The 27141-nt window shown below is 38.1% G+C and overlaps 1 protein-coding gene and 1 non-coding gene across 5 annotated transcripts in view; one reads left to right on the top strand and one right to left on the bottom strand.

Moving 5' to 3' along the window:
• LOC132533436 (disheveled-associated activator of morphogenesis 1-like) overlaps positions 1-27141 on the top strand; it is a 113886-nt gene that overhangs the window by 19423 nt on the left and 67322 nt on the right. The gene's annotated exons all lie outside the window — the stretch shown is intronic.
• Positions 18673-18774, bottom strand: LOC132533602 (U6 spliceosomal RNA). Its single transcript, XR_009545465.1, has one exon. It is a non-coding gene; the product is annotated as a U6 spliceosomal RNA (small nuclear RNA).

The raw sequence follows: 27141 nt of genomic DNA, 5'->3' as shown, positions 1-27141 counted from the left end.
TGTATTGCTACCTGAGAATTTATTTGCTTTACTACAGATAAGAACCATTGGATTGCATTACATGACTATATTTTTTTTACAAGTTAATTCCTATTCCTACAGAATTGCATAGTAGTGTGACCTAGAATGTCCTCAAAGAAAGTGGTTTGTATGATTATGTTAGAAAATTTGGGGGGACAGGTGGTGGTGCACCTAGTGGAGTTCTCCCCACCTGCAATGGGGGAAGCTTTATGACCGGTAAAGTTGGTCTGCAGATGTCTATCTTTCTCTCTCCCTCTTTATCTCCTCTTTCCCTCTCAACTTTTCTCTGTCCTATAAAACACAGTTGAGAAAAGGAAAAAAAAAAAAAAACGATTGCCAGGAACAATGGATTCGTTGTGCTGGCACCAATCCCTAGTGATAACATTACTGGCAATTAAAAAAAGAAAAGAAAAAATAAATAAGTGAGAGAGAAAGAAAATCTTGAGAATAGGGCAACAAAAGGGAATAAATAAATAAAATAAATATTTAAAAAAAAAAAAGAAAATCTTGAGAAATGATGACAGCAGCAGAGCTCAGCTGTTCCTGACCTGAAAGAAAATCTAACTAGTCTTTCATTTCTTAGTAACCACAATAAAACCTAGTGTATATTATAATTTGATGACTATCATATTTATTAGAACTTCTAGAAAATGCCATTGTACACTGGTTAAGAGAATGAGAAAATTGTAAATAACATCTTTAATGTTATTATAAAAATATGTTTAAACCCATAAACACCCTGACAAAGTTTGTGACTCTCCAGGGCTTCCGACACTACACTTTGAGAACCATTGACCAAGTTGAAAAAAGTGGTCAAAGAAAATCCCTGGAGAACATATTACACCGCAAATAACTCTCTGGAAAGTCTCTGAATAGTCTTATGCACATTTATAAATCTTGAGTTTTTTCTTACTAGTAGTCCCTCTTTGACAAATGTTGTTTTGTTCAACACGAGGCAGGGGATTTTGAAGGCTATTCTGAAACCAGTAAGCCAGAAACTTACTTTATACACAAAAATAAAAGTATAGAGAAAAACTTTACAAAAAGAAATTAAATAATGTGAACATCATGGGATAATATCCTTATAAAGGGTAAAAATACTTCTCATTGTATGTTATTTGCACTCTGTTGTATCCTATCCCCAACTAAGTGTTGTCATAAGCACTTTAAATGTCATAATTTTTCACTGCAATAAAAACTTATCTTAGAATTTTTTTTTTAAATTATATTTTATTATTTATTTATTCCCTTTTTGTTGCCCTTCTTGTTTTTCATTGTTGTAGTTATTATTGTTGTTGATGATGTCATTATTGGATAGGGCAGAGAGAAATGGAGAGAGAAGGAAAAGATAGCGAGGGGGAGAGAAAGACACCTGCAGATCTGCTTCACTGCTTGTGAAGTGACTCCCCTACAGGTGAGGAGTTGGGGGCTCAAACCTGGATGGTTACATGGTCCTTGGGCTTTGCACCATGTATGCTTAACCCGCTGCACTACCGCCCGACTCCCTTAAATTATCTTTATTTACTTATTGGATAGAGACAGCCAGAAATCCAGAGTGGGGGGATAGGGAGGGAGAGTAATAGAGAGACACCTGCAGCACTGCTTCACCACTTGCAAAGCTTTCCCCCTGCAGGTGGGGACCGGGGACTCGAACCTGGGTTCTTGTGCATTGTAACATGTGTGCTCAACCAGGTGCGCCACCACCCAGCCTCTTAGAATTTGCTGTATTAATGATTTTTAAGTCTACAGTCTCATAGTGTTAAGCATACTTGCATTGTGAACCACCAGATCTCCACAACCTTTTGACCTTGCAGAACTAAAAGTCTACATCAACATGCAACTTCTTTGCCCTTCTGCCCAACCCCTAACAACTACTCTTTGCTATGACTGTGACTATTTCATTATATACTTCATAACAGTAGAATCATAGAATATTTACCCTTTTGTGTCTGGCTTTTTAAAATTTACTGTTACATATTAATCCATTTTATAACACATACTGGGATTTTCTTCCTTTGTAAGCTAGATGATCTTCCACTTTTATGTATGCAGCATATTTTGTTTATCCATTCACTCACCGGTGGGCATTTGAATTGCCTCACCTATTGACTCTTGTAAATAATGGGGCTGTAAACATAGTTGTGCAACTGTTTTTTTTTTGTTTGTTTGTTTTAGAACAGGTGTTTTTTTTATGCCACATTTTTTTTTTCCATAGCAGTAGTACCATTTTACATTACTATCATCAAAAGTCCACTTCCACACCAAGGTGTTTTTCTATTTTTCCTAATAACAATTATCTTTATGAGTGTGAGGTTATTAAAAATATTAATAGACTTTTAAAATGAGGGTCATTTACTTCTGCTTTACTTGTGACATAGGTAATTGTTTTCTAAGTGTTTTTCCATTAAATTGTATTTTTATTTTATTTATTTTTCCATTTTAAAAAATTTATTTATTCGGGGTTAATGTTTTACAGTAAAATCCAATAGTTTATGCATTTGCTATTTTATTTATTTTTTATTTTTTGTGATATTTTATTCATTATTTATTGGATAAAGACAGAGAAATCAAGAGGGAAAGGTGAGATAGAGAAGGAGAGAGAGAGAGAGAGAGAGAGGTACCACACCAGTGCTTTATCATTTGTGAAGCCTTCCCCCTGCAGGTGGGACCAGGGGCTTGGACCCCAGTCCTTTCTCATTGTTACATGTTTGCTCAACCAGGTTTAACACTGTCCAGCCCCTAAAAATATCTCCATCATGTTTCAGATTATTTTCTTAAGACATATTATTAGCATGATGGTAGAAAAGGACCTTAGTTGGGGGTGAAAATGTTCCACAGACACTTATCACCCTATCACTGGGAGATGAGAAATTGTATCCATGTGTCAACAACTGTATTGTAATCTGTTAACCCTCCAATACAATTTTAAAAAATATATTATTAGAAATAAAGTAAATGAGTCAAAGGAATGTAACTTTAAAAATATATTTATTCCCTTTTGTTGCCTTTGTTGTTTTATTATTGTAGTTATTACTGTTGCCATCATTGTTGGGTAGGACAGAGAGAAATGGAGGGAGGAGGGGAAGACAGAGAGGGAGAGAGAAAGATAGAAACTCGCAGACCTGCTTCACCGCCTGTGAAGTGACTCCCCTGCAGATGGGGGGCCCCAGGGGCTCAAACCAGGATCCTTACACTGGTCCCTGCACTCTGCCCCACCTGCACTTAACCTGCTGCACTATCACCTGACTCCTAGAATGTAACTTTTTAAAGTTATTTGCCTGTACTGCTGGTTTGTCCTCCAGAAATTTTTTTGTATCTTTCATTTCACCTATGTGTACTGTGTATTATTATTTAAAATGACCTGTGATTATACTGGCAAATACTAATACTTTGTATTTTATTTATTAAAATTTCTTTATTGGGGAATTAATATTTTACATTCAACAGTAAATGCAATAGTTTGTACACACACACACACACACATACTTTAATTTTTAAAATTTATTTTAAAAAGGAGACATTAACAAAATCATAGGTTAAGAGGGGTACAACTCCACACAATTCCCACCACCAGATCTCCATATCCCATCCCCTCCCCTGATCGCTTTCCTATTCTTATTCCTCTGGGAGTATGGACCCAACGTCACTGTGGGATGCAAAAGGTTTAAGGCTTCTGTAATTGCTTCCCTGCTGAACATGGGCATTGACTGGTAGATCCATACTTCCAGCATGCCTCTCTCTTTCCCTAGTAGGGTGGCGCTCTGGGGAAGCAGAGCTCCAGGACATACATATTGGTGGGGTCATCTGTCCAGGGAAGACTGGTCGGCATCATGCTAGCATCTGGAACCTGGTGACTGAAAAGTACTTTGAATTTTAATTTGCATTTATAGTTTTCATTACATAGGACCTTTTTCTCTAAGCCATCTGCATTTTTCTTTTCTCAAGTGGCCTCTTTGCCCATTTCTCTGTTTCAGTCTCGAACAGATCATAAAAAAGACTAGTCAGCAATGCAAATCTGAAGTTGGCAGGGCTTTTCATAAATAGAGTAAACAATCATGATACTCATTACAAGGAAACTTAGAATCTCTACAGGCACATTAGAAGTGAACCAAACTATTTTTCTGTGATCAAGGGTCTCTGGCTGTAGATTTGTATAATTAATTATCTTAACAAGCCCTCTCCACATTATCTGGAGAGAACCTTAGGTCAGCTCCTTTCATTTTATGATCAATTTGCATTTCCTAGAGTTTGTCTCCTTGGTTTCTTGTTTGTGTTTTTTTCCACTGATAGTGAAACTATTGCGGAAAAGATACTTCTTGAAGGCAGAGAGAACAGGGAGAGAAGTAATTTTTCCATTCGAATGAAATGTTTGGAAGAATAGGAGGTAGAACAATGAAATAATCCAAATATTATGAGGAGGGAGGCAGAAGTTTGTATTAAAATGGTTTGTATGATAAAAGAAATGTTATACTCAGTACTTTTGTTTATAAATGTGTATTAAAATAGATCATCAAATGCTTGGCTAAACTATTGAAAAATATTGCCTATACAGCACCTACAATTATAGAAATGTTATACTTCATCACAGTCTAATTTTCTTCATATCAATATGTCATAAGTCAATATTGTGGGAGAAATTTTTTTTTTAATTCAAACAAAAAAAATAATCTTCTTTAAAGGATAGAGAGGTTCGTCTTTTGAAACAAAAGCTTAGATGACTATGGCAACCCAGTAGTAAAATGTAATAGAATATTCTCTAGCACAATATGAATACTTATTCAGTATTATCATGGCTTTGTTCACTTTTTGGGGTGTGTGTGTGGGCTTGTTAGGGTAGGGTGGGGATTCTGCATAATATTCTCTGATTGGCTGTCTTCAGTAAAGGAGTAACAGGATCTACAAAACATTCTGCGAATCTTTTTGGAACGAAGGTATCAGCCATAGTCCTTGTGAAGTTGTTTAGATATATATATGGTTAACCCAGTGGTATAGAGGTACTGTAGTGAAAGAGGATTCTTTGGAGTAAAGGCCGGCATCCTGGAGGGAAGATTACTTTTGTATTTCTTCCTGAAGTGTAGCCTGGCAGAATGGATATTTCTCACTGGTTTGTTTGTTGGTTCCTAGGCACAGTTCAAATCGCAGATGATTTAACTCATGATAATTGACTGGAGGAGCAAAATCTCCCAGAGTACCAAGTGCTCTTAGGGAAACACTAAGTAAAAAAGTCAGACACTTCACTCACATGCTGTGGAAAAATGATACTTCCAACATAAAATGGACCACAAGACATTTTGTCTTAATTTTCTACAGTATTCATGACTTTCATTGACAAATTCTTTAGAAATATCTTAAATAGGAACCAGCGTGTATAGTATAAAGTCTTTTACTGTGTGACTGGTCAAAGTTTTGGACTAAACATATTCCAACATGTTTTTCTTGTTAATGGTAAGGCCTTCCATATTATTTTATGAACTTACTCCCAAAAGCAATTTAAGAAATATGAAACACTGTTTTGTCATTTTCAGATTCAGCCAATTCCATTTAATTCTTACTATAAAAATTTTAGATGGAACATAGGTCCAATGGATTCATATTTTATAACTTATTTTAGGTACATTTTATTTATTTATTTAAAAAAATTTTTTTTAAATATTTATTTTATTTATTCCCTTTTGTTGCCCTTGTTGTTTTATTGTTGTAGTTATTATTGTTGTTGTTGTTGTTGGATAGGACAGAGAGAAATGGAGAGAGGAGGGGAAGACAGAGAGGAGGAGAGAAAGATAGACACCTGCAGACCTGCTTCACCGCCTGTGAAGCAACTCCCCTGCAGGTGAGGAGCCGGGGTTCGAACTGGGATCCTTATGCCGGTCCTTGTGCTTTGCGCCACCTGCGCTTAACCCGCTGCGCTACAGCCCGACTCCCGGTACATTTTATTTTTTAAGGGAACTAGTCCTAAATGAGTTAAGATTTAGCAAAAAATTTGCAAGTCATAGTATCATTAGCTTTCTACTGAGGTTATTACTAGCTTACTGAAATTTTCAGATGTGTAATTTATTTTGGTTCTATTAAACATTTTTAATACCTAGACTTAAAAAAAAAGACATGGTATAGTTTCATGTTTTAGCAGTTACACTATAATTTACTTAGTACAATTATCTAGTTGAGAGATATATACATTTTTGAAGTGAGGCTTTTTTTTTAATAGTATGAAACAACAACAATTTTCAGTTGTCTCCAGGAGAACGAGCACTAGTAACTTAAGTCAAAGTTTCAAGACATATGCGAGTTTATGGCCCAGGCTGTAGAAAAATCTCTGGTGCAGGTGTATACAGATTCTCTGTCCTGCTATGTACTTTTGTGACTTAGGACCATGATCTCTTGGGCTTCAGTTTCCACACACATAAAGTGAAGATAATTGAATTTCTCACCAGTTCCATGACAGGTTTGTCTTAAGCATCTCTTAAATGTGTAACATTTCACTATCTGAAAGGTCCCTGAATATCCATCATCTGAAGTCAAGATGACTTTTCTTTTAGATCTGGCAACATTGAAACCTGAAAGAGATGCTTGACAAAATGATATACTTAGTGAACTGATAAAATCAAAGTTTAGAACTCAGGTCTCCACTAACCATTTCACCATAAATGGTTACCTAACATAGCTTGGGATGTCAAATTCACATGTAGCTCCCCCCACTTCCCTAGTGCCTCCACAGTCATGGCAGATAATGTTTATCTATGCTTACCCAGTATGGCATTTCTTTCCTACCCAGCCTGGATATAATGCCAGAATCTTTGGGACAACATTCTAGTATAGATCCCAAAGACAGGAATCTACCTAGTTACACACTGTAAGTAGTAGAAGCTTTAGAATAAAAAGAAAAACATTAATTATTATTATTAAATTATTTTAAATATTTATTTATTCCCTTTTGTTGCCCTTGTTGTTTTATTGTTGTAGTTATTATTGTTGTTGTTAGATAGGACAGAAAGAAATGGAGAGTGGAGGGGAAGCAGAGAGGAGGAGAGAAAGATAGACACCTGCGGACCTGCTTCACCGCTTGTGAAGTGACTCCCAGGTGGGTAGCTGGGGGCTCGAACCAGGATCCTTACACCAGTCCTTGAGCTTTGTGTCACCTGTGCTTAACCCGCTGCGCTACTGCCTGACTCCCAAACATTTACTATTTTTGAGGACATTTACTTAATTGTTTAAGAGCAGTATAGTTGTTTTCTCTACAGCAGTGGTTCCCAATTTTATGGCTCTCCCCTTGCTGGGGCCTTGCACATGTGCAATTTCACTATTCTAGACTGACATTTTCACACACACACACACGCACACGACGAACAGAGGGAGATAGAGATACTATAGCACCAGAGCTTCTTCCAGTGCCACAGTGCTACCATGTGGGATGAAAGCTGGTTTGCATGCATGATAAGGCTCCTTCCCTCCTAGGTGAATTATCTGGTTGGCTCCCATGATTCATTTATGATTAAAGAAAAATAGATTGCCATATGACCATGCATTCAGTAACACTTTGCATGAATTTCAGTTCTATTAAGCATGACACTTAATTGCTTTGGGAAAATAAGGCATACATACTGTGTGTGAGACATTTACATATTGCAGGATCTGTTGTGATACCTCTGTCACCACCAAATTGGGGCTTAGACACCATTACTTGGGGCTGTGCAGTGGTGTACCAGGTGGAGTACTCATGTTACATGCACAAGGACCTGGTTTCAAGCTCCCACCTGCAGGGGGGAAACTTCATAAGAAGTGAAGCAGTGCTACAGGTGTCTCTTCTCCCCTCTGTATCTCCCACTCCCCTCTCAATTTCTTTAAAAAAATTTCTTTTAATTATCTTGATTTGATAGAGATAGCCAGAAATTGAGAGAAAAGGGGATAGAGAAAGGGAGAGAGACAGACAGACACCTGCAGTGCTGTTTTGCCATTCATGAAGCTTTCCTCCAGCAAGTGGGGACTTGGGGGGGGTTGAATCCAGGTCCTTGTTCATAGTAATTTGTGTAATCAGCCAAGAGCACCTCCCCCAATTCCTCTCTGTCTTATCAAAAAAGGGAAAAACATAAACAAGAAAAAATGGCCTCTGGTAGTGGTGGATTCATCATGCATGCATTGAGCCCCAGCCATAACCCTGATTGCAGAAACATTAAATAAACAAATATCATTACTCTTTCTTTTTTTCTGTTTCAGTTAAAATTCTTCACAATTAAATCTTTGTTATATGGGACCTCATCATACTATGTACTGTGACTTTCCAAGATTCTAGGGGCACGTGTGGACAGTGCCCTGTGCTTCCTATTACATCCAGCTTGAAGCAGACTCTTTCTTTTAAACTGTGGACTGTCTTGGGGCTCCCTATGAAATTTCATTTAGACAAAGAGGTTCACAGCTTAAAAATTTTTGAAAACCATTCCAACTTCTGATTTTGCACATTCTTATTTTATTTTGGGGTTACCCTTTCAATACAAGAATCAGAATGAGGACCCCAACTGTATGACTTGTGTCGACCCCGACCCCTTGCCCCTCTACTTCAGTTGCTATTCATAGATCCAGTGGATGTAAACTGATACTACCACCAGCTGAGAGTGCAGCACAAGCTTATAGGAAAAGAAAAACTGTTTACATTATAATACTAGGGCACTGAAATCTATTTCTAGCCTGTGGATAAAAGGTTATACTACATATTTTTAATGTCTTGTTTGGATGTGGCTCTGTCACATTATTTGGGATGAGCAGTGGATTGGTAAAGCTCTTTTTAAACTTTATTTTAAGACAGTGAAAAGCAGTGCCATGGGCAGACGTCTTGCTTTTCTTTTCTAGGATTGTATTTGTGGTATGCTTTCCCTTATGCTGATTTTCAGCATAGTCTGAGGAGAGTCTCTGGTGTTTGATTCCCCCCCCCCCCCAACTATCACAAGAGAACCATAAGGCTCATTTTTCTGCATTGGTCACCTGTGGTCATTACTTAATCAACACAATATCAGGCAATGCACCCAGTCTGGGCTACCATTTTTTTAACTAATTAATTTATTTATTGGATAGAGATAGCCAGAAATCAAAAGGAAATGGGGTGAAAGAGAGGGAGAGAGAAAGAGAGACACCTGCAACCCTGCTTCACCATTTGAAAAGCTTTCCCCCTGCAGGTGGGGATCGGGGGCCCCAACCCAGGTCCTTGCGCACTGTAGCATGTGCGCTCAGTCAGGTGCCCCTCCACCCAGCCCCTCATTTTTGTCTTAAGGTATTATTAGCATGCAAACAACCACACTGCTGACAACCACATTGCTTCACAAAGTCTAAAAGTTAGTTTGGTTACTATTTTTTTTTTCTCTAGATTTATCTGTTTGTTAATGGGCGAGGAGGTGGGAGAGAGAGGCAGAGAGGCACATGTGTTGCTAAAGATTGCCCTTCTGTATAGCTTGCTTTGATTTTTTTCCCCCAACTTCCTTACTTCAGTTTCCCTTGGAAGTCTGGGACACTATGCAAGTGATCTAGATTAACTGCAGTGTGTTTCTAATGTCATTTTGCAGGCGGTTGCTGTGTAGATCTCTGCGTGGGTGTGGGATGTTAAATATTTCCTATTCATATTCTCCCTGCTTGGCAAGACCCAGGCAGCAGTAATCCCTCAGTGATTACTCTGCAGGCAGTGCTGGCTATCTGCACAGACTTGATAGGCTGCTTCCTTCCTTGTCCTCAGGAAGGTCTCCTCACCTGGATAGGTATCATTTATTAACTACAGCAGAGCCAAGTTCTCCTGTTAATAAAAACCTTTATTTTATTTTATTTTATTTTATTTTATTTTATTTTATTTTATTTTATTTTTTAGGTCAGGAAAGAGAGGCAGAGAGTGAAAGAAATCACAGCACTGAAACTTCCTTTAATGCAGCGGGAGCCAGGCTTCAACATGAGTCATGGCAAAGCAGTACTCTAGCCAAGTGAGCTATTAGTGGCAATAATAATTGGAACAGATATGATAAGAAATAATTATGACTTTCTCTAACCCAGCTTTCTTTTGGAAAAAAAGAATAGTGATTTAACAATGAGTTATAAAATTACAAGGTTTCAGAAGCATAATTTCACACCCATATGTGTGTGTGTGTATTTTAAATCACTGGACCCACCACTGAAGTCCTGAGCCCCCCCCCACCTTTTCTGATAACCATGTTGCTTCACAAAGTCTAAAGTTAGTTTGGTTATTATTATCATTTTAGATTTATGTATTTGTTTATGAGAGAAGAGAGAATTAGAACTCAAGACTTTATACTTGTAAACCCAATGCTTTTATCCAGTTACCACCTGCTGGGCCACTCCTTCCTTCCTTCCTTCCTTCCTTCCTTCCTTCCTTCCTTCCTTCCTTCCTTCCTTCCTACCTTCCTTCCTTCTTTCTCTTGTTTTAACAAGTCCATTTTCTTTAGTTATGTGCATTCCTCATTTGAATGAAGCTTTCTCTTCCAGCTTAGTTTTTACTGAACTTGTTTGTAAGTAGAAAGAAGGGGGGAAAATGAATCAGGAAAATCTTAGATGGGAAAATTGATTGTCAGACAACTGAGCAATTACTTTTGCTTTTAAGTCATAAAGTTGAAATGTAAAAAGGCTCAGGGAACCTGGTAAAAGACTTGAGCAGGAACTCCTCCCTGTCATTGGCCACATAGAAATTAAACTATTGAGGGCTAGGCGGTGGCGCACCTGGTTAAGCGCACACGTTACAGTGCACAAGTATCTGGGTTCAAAAGCCTCTGGTCCCCACCTGCAGGGGGAAAGCTTCATGAGTGGTGAAGCAGGTCTGCAAGTGTCCTTATGTCTCTCTCCCACACTGTTTCCCCTTTCCCTCACAATTTCTCTGTCTCTATTCAAAGTAAATATAGATAAAAAAATTAAAAAGAAATTAAACTATTATCTTTAACAGGGTATATTCTGTTCTTATCAGTCAGCCTCCAACAGTCCTAAAATAATTTCAGACTCAATTAGTATGGCTGATTGCAGGACTTGTCCACCTAAAGAAAGACAATATGGGAGCTTTAGTTACTATGACAAATCATCAATACTATCCTGTGAATAATCACCAACTTCTTTTCCAGAGAAAAAAATCTCAGAAGATAGTGGTTTTGAAGGGTATTTAAAGTATAGGAAATTAATGTGTTTGGGTGAAAATATTTTGTTTATTGTAATTTAATGTCCTTTACAAAGCAAAACAGAAAATGAGAAGTATTAAAATAGTCACTCATACCTATATAGCTGAAATTCTTGACTGATTTGCTATTATAACAACTAGAATGACTGCTATTTCTTGGAAAGAAGAAGAGGAGAAGGAGGAGAAGGAAAAGAAATGTAATTTCAAGAATTACTACTTGAAAATTGTTTTGAAAAGACATCCCTTGGGGCCAGGTGGTGGTACACCTGGTTAAGTGAACACACTGCCTTGTACAGGGACCTGGGTTCAAGCCCCCACTCCCCACCTGCAGGGGAGAAGCTTCAGAAGCAGTGAAGCAAGTACTGCAGGTGTCTCTCTGTCTCTCTTCCTTTATTTCCCCCCCCTCTCTCAAATTCTCTCTGTCCTATCAAATAATAAAAATAAAAATAGATAAAAAGAATTAAACAAAAAAGAGTCATCCCTTGAAATCTGAGTCAGATGCTTAGTCTTACTAGTACTATGTCAGTGTTAATTTCCTGGTTTTGATAATGTGCCGTATTATGTAAGATTATTTTCAATGAAGGGAACAGGTGTCTTTTCTGTACTTCCCCCCCTTTACCATTAGGGTTATTGCTGGGATTCAGTGTCTGCATAACAACTCCATTGCTCCTGGTAGCCATTACTCCACCCTGCTCTCTCTTTTTTTTTTTGTTTGTAACATTTTATTTGCTTCTTTTCTAAGTTTTTATTTATAAAATGGGAATACTGCTAAGACCACAGGATAAGATGGGTACGATTCCACACAATTCCTACCACTGGAATTCCGTATCCCATCCCCTCCCCTGATAGCTTTCCTATTCTTTAACCCTCTGGGAGCATTTACCCAGGGTCATTGTGGAGTGCAGAAAGTAGAAGGTCTGACTTCTGTAATTGCTTCCCCGCTGAACATGGGCGTTGACAGGTCAGTCCATACTTCCAGCCTTTATTTGCTTATTTTCAGTAGATTCTGTAGATTTTGAAGTTGAGAAGGAAGGAAGGAGACAGGGACAGAGAAAGAGTGAAGCTTCCCCCTTGCAAGTGGGGACTGGGATGTTGAACTCCTATCCTTATACATGGTAATTGTGCTCTGTACTAGATGCATAAGTGCCCAGTCTTTAATATGTTTTCTGACTTTGTAAACTTACTCCAAACATTTAATGTAATTAGAGTCATACAATAATACATAGTCTTCTTTTACTTAGTTTACAGTTGTTTTTTTCATTATCATTATTTATTGGATAGAGACAGCCAGAAGTCGAGAGGGAAGGGGGTGATAGAGAGGGAGAGAGACAGAGAGACACCTATAGCACTGCCTCACTACTTGCAGAGCTTTCCCCCTGCAGGGGGGGACTGGGGGCTCGAACCTGGGTTCTTTCACATTGTAACATGTGCGCTCAACCAGGTGCATCACCACCTGGCCCCAGTTTAGAGTTGTTTTAAGGTCTATCCATACTATGGCATATATTAGTACTTAATTCTTTTTGATTGCCAAATAATAGTTCCCATTATGGATTAAATCACATTTTGTTTATTCATGGGCACTCAAGGCTGTTTCCACTCCTTGGTTATTCTGAGTAATGTTATTGTTGGCATTTCTGTACAAGCTTTTTTGTTTGTTTGTTTGTTTGAATGTATATTTTCAGTTCTCGATAAATAAGTATATAGTTGTCAGGTCAGGTGGAGACTTTGTAGCACTTGAGGAACTCTCAAATTTTTCCAAAGTGGCTAAACCATTTTATGTTCCCATTAGCAGCAAATAATTGAAGGAGCACTCTAGTTTCTCAGCCTCTCAGATGTTTTTCTTTACAATGAATTTGTGTATGTATGTGTGTGTGTTTACAACGTGTTTCCTTTTATTTTGGTGGGTATGAGAGCAGGTGCAGAATTATAATTTTTGAGGAAATGAGACAAATGAAAATGAAGTAAATTATTTTCAGATTAACTCAGTGTAGAACTGGAAACCTTTCAGAGCTTCTAGCCTACAACCCTTCCTGTTTGATTGGATATGTTATTACTAGGAATTTTACTTTCCTGCTTTTATTTTCCCTAAGGAGAGGAAAAGAAATGTGTCTTTTCCTCAGTGAGACATGAAGGATTCAGGCAAACATAAAGGACCCCTGAGTTATTAATAATTCCACAGGAACATGTACTTGGTTGTTGCCCAGAATAGTTTCTCTAAAATTATTCTCTTAGTATTTCTTCTGCACTGTTCTCCACCAGAGCGTAACACAAGAGCTGAATCAAAGATTGTTCAGTCAGTATTTGGAAATGAAATGGTGACTGGATGCTGGTCAGCTGGCCCAGGGCCTTTGACAGGCTTGCCACAGACCATGCTTTCTGAAGGCTACAGCCTCTGGGCCTAGGAGCAGCCTGCACCAGGCACTGGTGTTTGCATTTCCTCTGTCTGAGCTCAGGAGAACAAGGGCTTTCACAACTTACCAAGGCAATGAACAGGCAAGTCCTAACATCCTGGAAATAATCCAGTACTCCTGCCAAAGACAAGATCAGATAAAAATAAAATAAAGTAAAATAAAATAAAAAACTTTATGTAACTAACTTTGGAGGTAGGCTAGGGTATGAACTGAGGGATAGAGATGGAAAGGAATACCAAGAAACAGTCCTTAATTCTCACATGTAGATATGAGTTCTCCTAACTTCTGCCCACCAATCCTTGCTTTTGGGCCTATGTAGACAGCAAGTTATCAGATTAGTTTTGCCAGCCTTCATTATCCCACACTATAGCTGAGAAGGCCTGCCTCTATGACTTTTATTCTCACATTCTCTCATTTGTATTCTTGTAGAACACAAATGTTATGAGTGTTGCTTGCAAGGGTAGATGTCCTCCAGATTTTCATTCAAACATGCTCACATACTCGGTGTGAGTCTCTATCATTCTGCCTCTGAGTAGGATTTACTAAACACAAGTAGGACCTAGAAGGTGAATGTTGTTCTTTAAGGCCTAACTCTGCTTGTACTGAACTTTCTCCTTGAACACTGCCTTCTCATACCTCCTCTGACTCCTCAGAGCTCTTCCTAAAGTGTCTCAGTGAAAGCAGAAACAGATCCTGTATTCCTGTCCTCTTCATTGAGAACTGCCCATCTCAGGTGCAGTATTTCAATGTCTTGTGTTATCTCAGCCAAAATATCTTGCTTCCATTAAAGTGATGTTGGCAATGATATGTGCTGCTTTAGACAGTTGCCTATTTATTGCACTCGTTTAACCCTTTTCATTAAGCTTATTGTTAATCTATTTCATAGATTACACAAAAAGATTTTAAGTACATCCATTTTGAGGGTGAATTTTATATCATTATTCAATATTGAATTACATGAAGATTAGAGTAATAGCTGGTGTGTTTTTCTGTTGTGTGCTCCATTATGTACTATCTGTAGTAATTGTATGTATTTGACTTAATGACTTCCACTAGAAGTAGGGATAATTGAATTTTAAATGTGTACAATGTACAGCTAACTGCTTTTGACTTGCTTGTGGCCTAACAAAGCTTTGACTGGAAAGGAAACAAATAATGCCTTCCCAAATTCCCCCTAAGTAGAAATTTCCAGCAGGTAAAAACCCTTTTTAAAAAAAAAAAAATCTTTTATTTGCATTTGTCTGGCATTGTATTTACCATTGATATGGGAGAAGAAGATCTGGTATAAGAAGCCTGGTTTTCACCTGAGAGAAGAGTAGTAAACACACCTTCATAATATGTATCGGGGCCTATTTTGTTATTGACCCCAGTAGACTCAAAAAGGTAGCCTGTCTGACTTGCCAGTCCTCAGGACCAGCTGCCCCAGAGGTGACTGGCTAATTTCATAAGCAGTAAGGACTTATCTGCTATCAGTCATTTGAACTCTTCACACAGCAGCTTTTTTACTTGAGCATTTTGAGTGGATTAATCTGTATTATAACACAGACACACACAGACACAGACACACACACCCCACACAAATCTTCCTTTTATCTCTTTGTGACATTTTCAACTTTGATGGGCTTCTGATTGTGTCATTGTGGTTTGTGACTGGAGTCAAAGTAGTAGTTTGAGATTTAAGTCTTTCAAATAAATCTTGTTTTGTCTTGTCCAATATGGTAGTAACGTGCTGCATGTGGCCATTTAAATTATAATTAATTAAAATTCAGTGCTTCAGTCATACTAGCTACATTTCAGATGTAACCATGTGTAGCTAGTGGCAATTAACTCTCCTAGACAGTGCTAATATAGAATATGTCCTTCACAGGACGCTTCCTATCTGTAGACTTCTCTCTATTCCCAGATGATTCAAGTATTAATCACAGCAAGACAAAACCTTGCTTAGGTGAGGTCAGGTGCTGAAGAGGATTTTAACACTATTTACTACTACCAGCACCAACAGCCTAGCTTCAGAAACTTTTTTTTTGTCTCCAGACTAATCACTAGGATTTGGTACCTGCAGCTGCAGGAGGAAAGGAGAAATCCACTATTTCTTGTGGTCATTTTTCTTCCTTTTATTTTTATTTATTTATTTTTTTGATAGAGGCAGAGAGAAATTGAAAGGGGAAATGGTGACAGAGTGAAAAAGAGAGAGAGAGAGAGAGAGAGAACTGCAGCATTGCTGTACTGCTCATGAAGTTTCCTCCCTGCAGGTGGGGGCCAGGGACATAAACCAGATTCTTATATGTGGTAAGATGTGTACTTTACCTGGTGTGCCACCACCCAGTCCTCTCTTCTTTAAAAAAACCTTTTCCCGAGACAGGAAAAACTTACTGAATAGCAATTAACTGGTTCTTGAAATAACCCCTTGGGGAGAACATGGGCATGCACAGATGATTGTCCTGGTTCAACAGCTGTCTTCTGGGATGTTCAGAAGCATAGCTTGTTCTTGTTATAGCACTTCAAGAAGCTCTTTTACATTCTCTCCTCCCTAAAGGTTACTTTCCTTTTTTGCTTTGTCTCACACCTGCTTGTAATTGGTATTACTTTTTTTTTTTTTCCTTCCAGGGTTATTGCTGGAACTCTGTGCTGGCACTGTGAGTCCACCTCTCCTGATGGCCATCCTCCCTTCTCCCCCACACCTTTTCTTCTATTTTATTCAATAGGAGAGAGAAACTGAAAGGGGTGGGGGAGAGAGAAAGACACCTGCAGACCTGCTTCACTGTTTGTGAAGCGTCCCTGCTGCAGGTGTAGAGTGTGGGCTCAAACCCTGGACCTTGTGCCAGTACTTGAGCATAGAAGCATGTATACTTAACCAGCTTCACCACCTCCTGGCCCTCGGTAGCACTTTTCTTTACTCCTATATATGGTAGACTTGATTGTAATTTATGGGATTTTGTTTTCCCAGACATTTCTGGTAGAAAGTAGATTGAACCAAGGAAGAGAGCCATGAAATCTGAAGATTTATGGCTCTGTTTTCTGGATGTCTTAGACCTTAACTAAAATTTAAGCTTCTGAAGGCCAAGGGAAATATATTTTACTTTACCACTGACACTTAACCTTTCAATATTTAACCTATGTACTTAACCTACAATTGACTGATTGATTAAAGCAAACATGCTCAGTGTGGCTTTTGTTTAATTTTTACTAACTTTTAAAGGTGCTACAAGTTGAAATACTATATAAAAGTAACTTCTGCCTAGAATGAGTTACTTTTTTGTCCATATTCATTAGTGCTTTTAATAATGCTTGTTCTCATGCAATTCTTGATAATTAATGGCACTCATGATGAAGGGGGAAAATGAATGTATTTACTGAAGCAACACTGATAAAGCTGTTTTCAACCCCCACCCCCTCATCCAATTATTAGGTAGATCTTATTCCTGCCTCTACCTTACTTTAGAAACTTCCTTTTCTCCATTTCTTCCATTAGGCAGTGAGGATCTCAGAGACTGGGTACAGTGTGGCTCATGGGTATCAGACTTATCAGGGTAGTGCAGTAGAGCGCCAGGCTTGGCAGTCCAAGATCTTGATTTGATCCAACCTTTAGGCAAGCTTTTCCACTTCTGCTTTTATGATCCTGAGCAAGATCTGATCTTATCTAATCTCCTCTTTGGTAAATTGAATATCATGGTACCTGACTTCCCTGCCTACCAACAGAGGGTTTGTTAAAAAAAAAAAAAAATCAAAGAAGAGAGTACATAAAATCATGCTGTACAATACTTAAAAAATATAAGATCTTGCTATTAAAATAGTGAAAAATTGCCAGTGTATTTCTATGCAGTATATTTACACTCATATAACATACCTATATGTCAAAATACTCTCAAGTCTAATGGCATTGGAACAACTAAAACAACTTCAAAGTATTTTGGTTGTCTGAGAAATTGAGAGGGAAGTGGGGCGGGGGAGAGAGAGAGAGAGAGAGAGAGAGGGGGAGAGAGAGAGAGAAAGAGAGAGACCTGCAGCATTGCTTTACCACCTATGAAGCTTCCTGTCTACAGGTGGGGACCAGGGTTTGAACCCAGGTCCTCATACAATTTAATGTGTGTGCTTAACTGGGTACACTATCATCCAGTCCCCCTATTTTTCAAATAGGAAAGGATCACTTGTAGATTGGAGGCATGAATTTTAGAAATGCAGTGAGTGTGCCCTTTCCCTAGAAGCTGGGAATGAGCCCTGATACTCAGCCTCCCCACAGAGGCTGGAACTACCCAACTCTAGTCACAAAGTACAGTGTGCATGGTGCCCCTGAGTTGTGCAAAGCTGTGATTTCTACTTCTATACCTCAGGTTGTATTTCTGTGTGACTCTTTCTCATGTCTATACTTTAATTAAAGTGCCCAGCATCAGTCTTGTAAAATTCCCAATAAGATAACTAGCAACTGTTTTGAGTCAAAATATTCATTTCTCAACAGTCAAACTGATAAGTCTATGACATACCTAAAGTTTTCCCCTTATGTTCTAATATTAGCTGCTGGAAACACACATACACACACACACAGACACACACACCTGACAAATATTTCTGATGCTTTCAGAGGCCACTGTACAGAACTGGCATTACATGTGAGCAGGAAAGGTGTGGTGTACCCTTCATTTCCTTCCTTCTGTCCTCACTTCTGAAAGTGTGCTTTCAGCTCTGAGTGGGGGAAAGTTTTGCTTCTCTGTTACAGACCACCTATGTAGGTCAGCTTCTTGTTCTCTACACTGCTTAACCCTGAGAGCTGACTGTGAGATTGTGAGATCTGTGTTTGTTGATGGTCCGATGGGTATGTTTGGGATGGTGGCCAACTACCAGAAGTATGATTTGCAAGCCTAATTTGTCCCAACAGTGACCACTCTTTTTTCTAATAATTTATTTTTTTCGTATCAGACAGATTCACACAGGAGAAAGACAATAGAGCACCAATCCAGTACAAGATGCCAGGAATGGAACCAGCCTCAGAAATGCAAATCCTGCACTTTATCAGCTAAACTATTTCCCTAGCCACAACACTGGCCATTCTTTAAATGTGTTTTTTTTTTTTTCTCTCTCTCTCTTCGTTTTTTTTAATGGAATGATTGCTTCATGAGCTTGTTTATCATCTTTGCAGGGGCCATGCTAATCTCTGTATCATTCCAACTTTAGCATATGTGCTGCTGAATCGAGCACCAAATGATCTTTTTTTTTTTTCCTCCAGGGTTATTGCTGGGGCACCATGAATCCACTGCTCCTAGAGGCCATTTATTTTCCCCTTTTGTTGCCCTTATTGTAGCCTTGTTGTGGTTATTGTTGTTGTTGATGATGCTGTTTGTTGTTGGATAGGACAGAGAGAAATTGAGAGAGGAGGGGAAGACAGAGGGGAAGAGAAAGATAGACACCTGCAGACGTGCTTCACTGCCTGTGAAGCGACTCCCTTGCAGGTGGGCAGCAGGGGGCTCCTACCGGGATCCTTAAGCCAGTCCTTGCGCTTGTGTCACGTTTGCTTAACCCGCTGCACTACCGCCCGACCCCCCAAATGATCTTTTATGTTGCATAAAGTAGGCAGAGAAAAGGAGAGTTTTTTGTTTTGTTTTGTTTTGATAGGTTATCGTTAACCTCATACTTCTGCCACTTTGCTCAATGTTCCAGGCCAGATCTGGTACCTCTGTAACAGATTTGGTGATATGTTCAGACTTGTAAGGTGTTTCACTAAATTTGACTCTTCTTCAAAGTAGGGATGGGGTTTTGTTTACTGTCACTGAATAACTGCTTGACATTCAAATGCACACCCAGCATTAACCAATGGTTAGTCCTCACTGCTCCAGATACAATAGGACTCAATGGTTTCTTATTTCTAGTCATTAGCACTCAGCTATATCTTTCTCTTGCACTGAGATAGTTGAGGCAGGACTGTTGTTCTTGTGTGCTTTAGATTTTTTTGTATCACTATTATAGTCATATTATTAAATATAATAATAATCATTTTAATTATTATTATTTATTTATTTATTTATTCCCGTTTGTTGCCCTTGTTGTTTTATTGTTGTAGTTATTATTGTCGTCATTGTTGGATAGGATAGAGAGAAACGGAGAGAGGAGGGGAAGACAGAGAGGGGGAGAGAAAGATAGACACCTGCAGACCTGCTTCACCGCCTGTGAAGCGACTCCCCTGCAGGTGGGGGTAATTATTTGTTCTTTATAGGATTTCCCCACCCTGACCAACTTTTTCAGATATAAAGAGAGACAGAGGAGAGAAGGAAAGACGCTACTACACTAAAACTTCCTCCAGTATGGTGGGGGTCAAGTTGTAACCTGGGTCATATACACAGGACAAAGAAGGCACCCTCCCAGATGAGCTATCTTGCTGGTCCAGTTGTATAACTTTAAATACCATGGATAAACATATAAGACTGTCTTTTTCTTCCTAGCATTGCGAAAGAGGTTCTTTTTACTTAGTTGGAGTCAGCAGAGGATATAGAACCAGGTTACTAATGCATTTCTTAAATGTTTTTTGAAGAAGGACTGGAATTACAGCATATTTGAAATCACAAATTGCTTTTTCTCACCACTTTTTTTTTATAATACTAAAAAAAAAATAACTGGAGGTGGTGATAATGAAGCCTTTTAAATTTGTGGCATTAAAATGTAATCACCATGTCAGCGTTCTGTCATCTATTCATCTTCCTTTATGGAAAAAATAATAATTGCAGTGGTTTTCTCTGACACAGTTCCAAGGAGCTAAGGGTTTCCCATGACTTAAGTGAGATATTAAGATACTTCACCTAAAGATAATATCAGCTTCTCTAAGATTTAGAAATGGCATTCTTATCCACTCGTGTCTTTGCCCTCTCTATACTTTCTCCCTCCACCCCCAAGAGAAAACTAAAGGAAGGAGAAATTGTATTCTTACTGCTAGTGGAAATGATTCAGATCATTACTTAACTTTTGATATCTGGAAATTCACTTAAACTGTTTTAGCTTCCCATGCATTTTGAATGAGTACTAAAAGGAACATATCTCTGTAGAAACAGAAGGGTTATTTTTAGACTGCACTCCTATATTTGGAATTCATTGCTTAGTTTTTTTTTTCCTCTGAGGGCCAAGGTCATGTTTATATGGACTGTGCTTGACGGCTTTTCCTTATTCTTCTTCTTTACCCAGAACCACCTGGAGGCCAGCACACTCGGTATACATGTCAGTTTGTAATCTGAATAAATCCTGTGTCTTCTTTGCTGGCTTTTTCTTTCTGTCCTTCCCCCAAGTGCTGTAGATCAAAAGGCTACTTTGTTTTATATTTACCTTTGAGTTTCAAGTAATTTATTTTTTCTGGTTACTAGTGGCTATTCATTACTAAAATGAATACTGTCCTTCACTCTCACCCCTGGTTTCTAATGCTTAATAGTCCCTTGATTTTCATACCCCCCCACCTCCCTCATATAGAAAATGTTAGAGAAACAGTCTGATAATTTATTTTTTTAAGAGGGGCTTATCATGAATATTTTCAGCTCAGATTAGCCAACAAAGATTGAAATTAGGAGGGATTTAGTGGACTAATTTGGAAAGTCCCTCAGTATTTTTCCTTGTGTATGCCATTTTGCCTATTTTGACACTCCAGCAGTGAACTTTGTTGATTTAGTGTGTTTACCAGACAGACACTCCTGACTGAGTGGCGGATGCTTTTTATAGTTTGCTTTCCACAATGTTTGCCAGAGATCTTTCTGATACCAATGGATTCTCTAGCTTATGATCCATTCATTCATTCATTCATTCATTATTATTTATTTGTTATTATTTTAAAGGTTAAAAGGGAGACCCCTATCTCTCATGCTCTCTCTTGGTTCTTTGTGTATTCATTCCGCTCTCAGTTTTGAATTAAATATATTGGAAAGATCACCCCATTCATGACCTTCTAAGGGGTCAGCAGTAGTTCTGAGTTCTAAAAAATGGTGAGAGTAAATAAGGTTGTGTAAAATGTGCCCAGTAGTCTAATTGGCTTTGTGTATGCCAGCTTCTGTTCTCAGCAAATCCTCAGAGACCCTCCAGTGAAATGATCTCTCTAGATGGTGTTTTACATTCTGGTGTGTGGTCATGTCTATTTACCTGAGTGCCAAATAAGTAATCTCCTGATCCCCCCATTTTAATAGCAGAATTCCCCTCACTCAGTGAAGCATCGTGCCACAAAAGTAACATGGAACTTCTTCCTAGGTTTGTGTTTATCTGTATCCAAGTAACTAAACACAAATTAAAATGAGTGTTAATTAAACTAAGACTTCCAGTTTAAGTGAATTTTAGAAGTATTGCTTTATGGAATCTTTCTGTCTTGCTGCTAGGGTTAAGTTTTCTCAGTTGAACAATTGATTCTTCTGGTACGGTACATACATTTCAAATGTTTCTGGAAGAAAGGTAATGTAATGGAGAATGGAAAGGAAAACAATCATTCATTTTGCATATTATTTACTTTCCACTAATCTCCCACTTTTCTTTAAGCATGTGGCACACATTTATTTTTATTTTTTACTTTTTAAAAATTTCTTTATTGGGGAATTAATGTTTTACATTCAACAGTAAATACAATAGTTTGTACATGCATAACATTCCCCAGTTTCCTATTTAACAATACAAGCCCCACCAGGTCCTCTGTCTTCCTTCTTGGATCTGTATTCTCCCCACTCACCCACCCAGAGTCTTTTACTTTGGTGCGATACGCCAATTCCATTTCAGGTTCTACTTGTGTTTTCTTTTCTGATCTTGTTTTTCAACTTCGGCCTGAGAGTGAGATCATCCCATATTCATCCTTCTGTTTCTGACTTATTTCACTTAACATGATTTCTTCCAGCTCCATCCAAGATTGGCTGAAAATGGTAAAGTCACCATTTTTTACAGCTGAGTAGTATTCCATTGTGTGTATATACCACAACTTGCTCAGCCACTCATCTGTTGTTGGACACCTGGGTTGCTTCCAGGTTTTCGCTATTACAAATTGTGCTGCCAAGAACATATGTGTACATAGAACTTTTTGGATGGGTGTGTTGGATTCCTTAGGATATATCCCCAGGAGAGGAATTGCAGGATCATAGGGTAGGTCCATTTCTAGCCTTCTGAGAGTTCTCCAGACTGTTCTCCACAGAGATTGGACCAATTTACATTCCCACCAGCAGTGCAGGAGGGTTCCTTTGATCCCACACCCTCTCCAGCATTTGCTGCTGTTACCTTTTCTGATGTATGACATTCTCACAGGAGTGAAGTGGTATATTTTTTACTATTGATAGAAACATAAATTGAAGAATTATTTAGCTTCCTTTTAGTTCTTCTGTACTGAAAAAAAAATATATATGAGCAATAATGATGAAAGAAGGCAATTGACTCCTAGCCTTAATAAAGGAGAAAGAGCTGGAGTGGTGGTCCACCTCAAAGTGCACATCAGCTTGTTGCTGCTTAACAAGGAGAATTCTGCGTTAAACAGGATGTTCATCTTTTTGGCAACCATAAAACTACATTTCAAAACAGATAATTATTTTTAAGGAGACTGTTTGATCTAGTGTGTAAAAAATTGATTCTGGTATAAGGCATCCAAAGCTCAATTTCAGTTCTATCATTTATTAACAGTGTAACCTTGGCAATATTAGTAACTATTAAGCCTCAGATCCTCTCTGTAAAACAGTGCTGGTAGTAAAAATCACAGCTAAGGTAGTAATTAAAACTTAGAAGTGTGCTGGTAGACTAGCAATATACAATTTTGTTTAAGATAATAAACTTTGGAGTCGGTCAACCCTGAATGTGGATTCTACCATTTACAAAGTAAATATATATATTTTTTGTTAGGCAATTCTTCTGAGCCTTTGAGATTTGTTGAAGTTTCATTGAGGGTAAAGCATATGAAGAGATTGGCAGATTTGGTAATTTATTGAGCACTTAGAAAAGTGTCTACCAGCTTGAGCGTTTGCACTATTTTATCTCCACTTTGCAGGGGAAAAATAATTATAGCTTAATTCTTTTAAGAAGCTGTACAGTGGATTCTCCCACAAAAGTGCACAACTTGAAGATTTGCCATTCTACATGTTTTTTCAACAGTGTCCTATATTTTGTTCAAGTCCAGTTATGAAAATCCATGCCTGCCACTACACAGTGTTCACCACGATAAAGGCTTGTTCTATAGATCGGTGCAGTGTCATGTCTTTGTAAGACTGGTTGGATGTCATGTCATACCTCCTGAAGAGAAGGTCTTATAACTATTGCAATTTCCCATACCAACAGAATGATATCTCATTGACCTTTTTTTCTGAATACTTCTGACTTCTTTAACTCTTAGATCTAAAAGGAGGAAGTTGTCTTCTGAGTCTCATTAAGTTACCTAAGAAAATTAGAGGGAAAAAGACTGTTAGCAAAGGAGGCTGATTTGGTATCTATTTATCAACTTAATGAAATTCTCTTCTGAAAAGCTCTTCGATTTAGTTGGGAGATGGTAAACTAAGACATATGGTACACTTTTACAACTTCTAAAGGAATATTGCATTCTTGTCCAAACTAACCAGCTGCTTTGAAAAGTTTCTACAGGCATATGTGCACAGCTGGTATACAGAGGTGGCAAGGAGAAAGATCTCACTTCATTGAATGAATAACACAGTGGACTTAAGAAAATAGCCATAATTATGCTTAATGACAGGAAATTCCATTTCTTAAAAAAGCATTTTCATTTGAAATGGGACTCATAAAAATTATTCAGTTTGATAAATTAATTGAATATAACACACATGAAATGGTCACTTTTGTCTATAATTGTTTTGGGAAGTGGGATGGTGGATGGTAATTTTTTCCTTAGCGAAACTGTCACTAGAAAGAGATATTTTCTTGGGACCCTAGCCATATGAAGCTCCAGGTCATTTTCAGCACATCAAAAGTAAGAAGTTGGCACACCCAGTAGAGTACACGTGTTATAATGAGCAAATACCGGGGTTCAAGTGCATGGTCCCAGCCTGTAGGGGGGAAGCTTTACAAGTGGTGAAGTCATGCTGTAGAAGTCTCTCTTTGTCCCTATTCTATCCCCTTCTCAGTTTTTCTCTATCTCTATCCAATAAATAAATCATTAAAAACATTTTTTATTTGTAAAATGGAAATATTAACAAGACTATAGGATAAGAGGGGTATCACAATTTCTACCACAAGAACTCAGTATCCAATCCCCTCCCTTGATAGCTTTCCTATTCTTTATCCCTCTAGGAATATGGTCATTATGGGGTGGGTGCAGAAGGTGGAAAATCTGGCTTCTGTAATTGCTTCCCCACTGAACATGGATGTTTACAGATCTATCCATACTACCAACCTGCCTCTCACTTTCCCTAGTGGGGCAGGACTCTGTGGAGGCGGGTCTCCAGGACACATTGATAGGGTCATTTGCCCAGGGAAGTCTGGTTGGCATCATGGTGTCATCTGGAACCTGGTGGCTGAAAAAGAGTTAGGATATAAAGCAAAACAAATCATTGACTAATTATGAACCTAAAGGCAAGAATATTGCAGATGACAATTTAGGGTCTTCATTTTGGAAAAAAGCTATTAGGTCTATTTTCGGTATATTACAAGGGACCCATGACTTTACTAGTTTTTGCCTGATCCTGACATTTAATATGCAGGTGGACCCAGTTCTTGATTGGGTCTGTCATTTCCTTTTCTGAGATTTTTGCTGTTCTCTGTCTAGAATAAGTTTTCTTTAGATTTTAGCACGACTAGCTTCTTGTCATTTAAATATCAGTTTCAGTGGCATCTCCCCAGCTGCCATATTCATGACTTTGCATATTCTAAGAAATCATTACTTCTTCAGAATCCTTAGACACTCTAAATATCCTGCTGTCTCTTTGAAATCAGTTGTATTTGTCTCCTTTCAATAGATTATGGCCTCTGAAAATGAGGGGGGGGCTTATTTTTTTCTGGTTCTTTAACAGTTATCCAACACTTAGAACAGTTCCCAAAAATAGTTCCTATCTGCTTGTTAGATGAATGCATCTAATGTTAAAAGAGGTCAGCAAACTTTTCCTATAGTGTACTACATAATAAATGCTTTAGGTTTGGGAGGTCAGAAAATCTCTGTGACAGCTACTCACAAACTATATATAGATGATATGAAAACATAACCATAGCTATAATCTAATAAAATATATTTACAAAATTTATTAGGGGAAAAGGGTGCCATATTTATCCTGTGGACTGATTTGTGCACCTCCATTATAGAGTCTATTGAGTTTTAATATACACATTTGAGAATATATGTAGAAGAGTATGTAATCTGAAGATTAGCTGTCTTAATTCTAAGATTAGTTCACTTGATTTGCAATTAGTAGAGTGTGAACATCTATTTTTTCTTCTAAAAGAGAGTGGGTAGTAGAAATTTATAGCATGATAGAAAGATTCTAAGAGTGAGACATCTCATAGGAGATAGGACACATATTAGAAACTGTTGTCATAAAAAAAAAATGAAGCACTGCTCTAACATTGTAGTGGAGATGGCAGGAGAAAGGTTAGTAAGTTTAAAAAGTGTGTTTTGACCACCCTTGACCTATCTCAGCCAGTATAAGATTTAAGATTTAGTTTAGGCTAATGAAGCAAATTCAGGCAATGGAATGATCTAAAATTATGCGACAAACTATGTACTTTTCTTCTGAAGGAAAAATAAACTGATTGGAATGTATCTATATGCTATTGGGTTTATTTTTGAAAACTTGAATTTAAAATATTTATTATTTAATTTTGTTTGATAGGACAGAAATAAATTGAAAGGAGAAAGGGAAACAGAGAGGGAGGGAGACACCTGAAGCACTTTTCTTTTTGCTCTGCTAAGATAGAAACATTCTCTAAAGCCCCATTCATCATGTTTAATTTTTTCCCAAAAAATTTGGACGTGGTCTTTATGTCTTCTGAATCCTTAATAGTACCTCAACTTGTTTTGCAATATTTATATCTATATCTGTTGCTCTGTATTTTGTTGTCTTTGCAAGTACCTCCTCTGTTGGATTGTAAGTTACTGAAAGACTAGAGCCAGGTGTGATTTTTTTTTTTTATTGTTTCCCATTCTATCATGATAGCCATATATATATATTAGTTTGTTTCTTCTTCCTCTGTGTTCTTTTAGCACATCTGCAGGTCCACTTTTCCCTCTTATCTACTTGGCTTTTGAAAGGTACAAAGTATGCCTTATTCAGTTTTGTATTCTTTTTTTTTTTTTAATATTTATTCCCTTTTGTTGCCCTTGTTTTATTGTTGTGGTTATTATTGTTATTGATGTCTTTGTTGTTGGATAGGACAGAGAGAAATAGAGAGAGGAGGGGAAGACGGAGAGAAAGATAGACACAAGCAGACTGGCTTCACCGCTTGTGAAGTGACTCCCCTGCAGGTGGGGAGCTGGGGGCTCGAACTGGGATCCTTAAGCCAGTCCTTGCGCTTTGTGCCACTTGCGCTTAACCCGCGGCGATACTGCCCCATTCCCTAGTCTTGTATTCTTAATTTTCTGTACATCACAATACTGTCAACCCTGGCAAATAACATCACAATGCTGTCAACCCTGACAAA

Source organism: Erinaceus europaeus, chromosome 16 (genome assembly GCF_950295315.1).
Source record: "Erinaceus europaeus chromosome 16, mEriEur2.1, whole genome shotgun sequence".
In the NCBI taxonomy this organism is placed as follows: Eukaryota; Metazoa; Chordata; class Mammalia; order Eulipotyphla; family Erinaceidae; genus Erinaceus; species Erinaceus europaeus.
The sequence above is the reverse complement of the archived record's forward strand: the minus strand, read 5'-3'. Positions and strand labels throughout refer to the sequence as shown.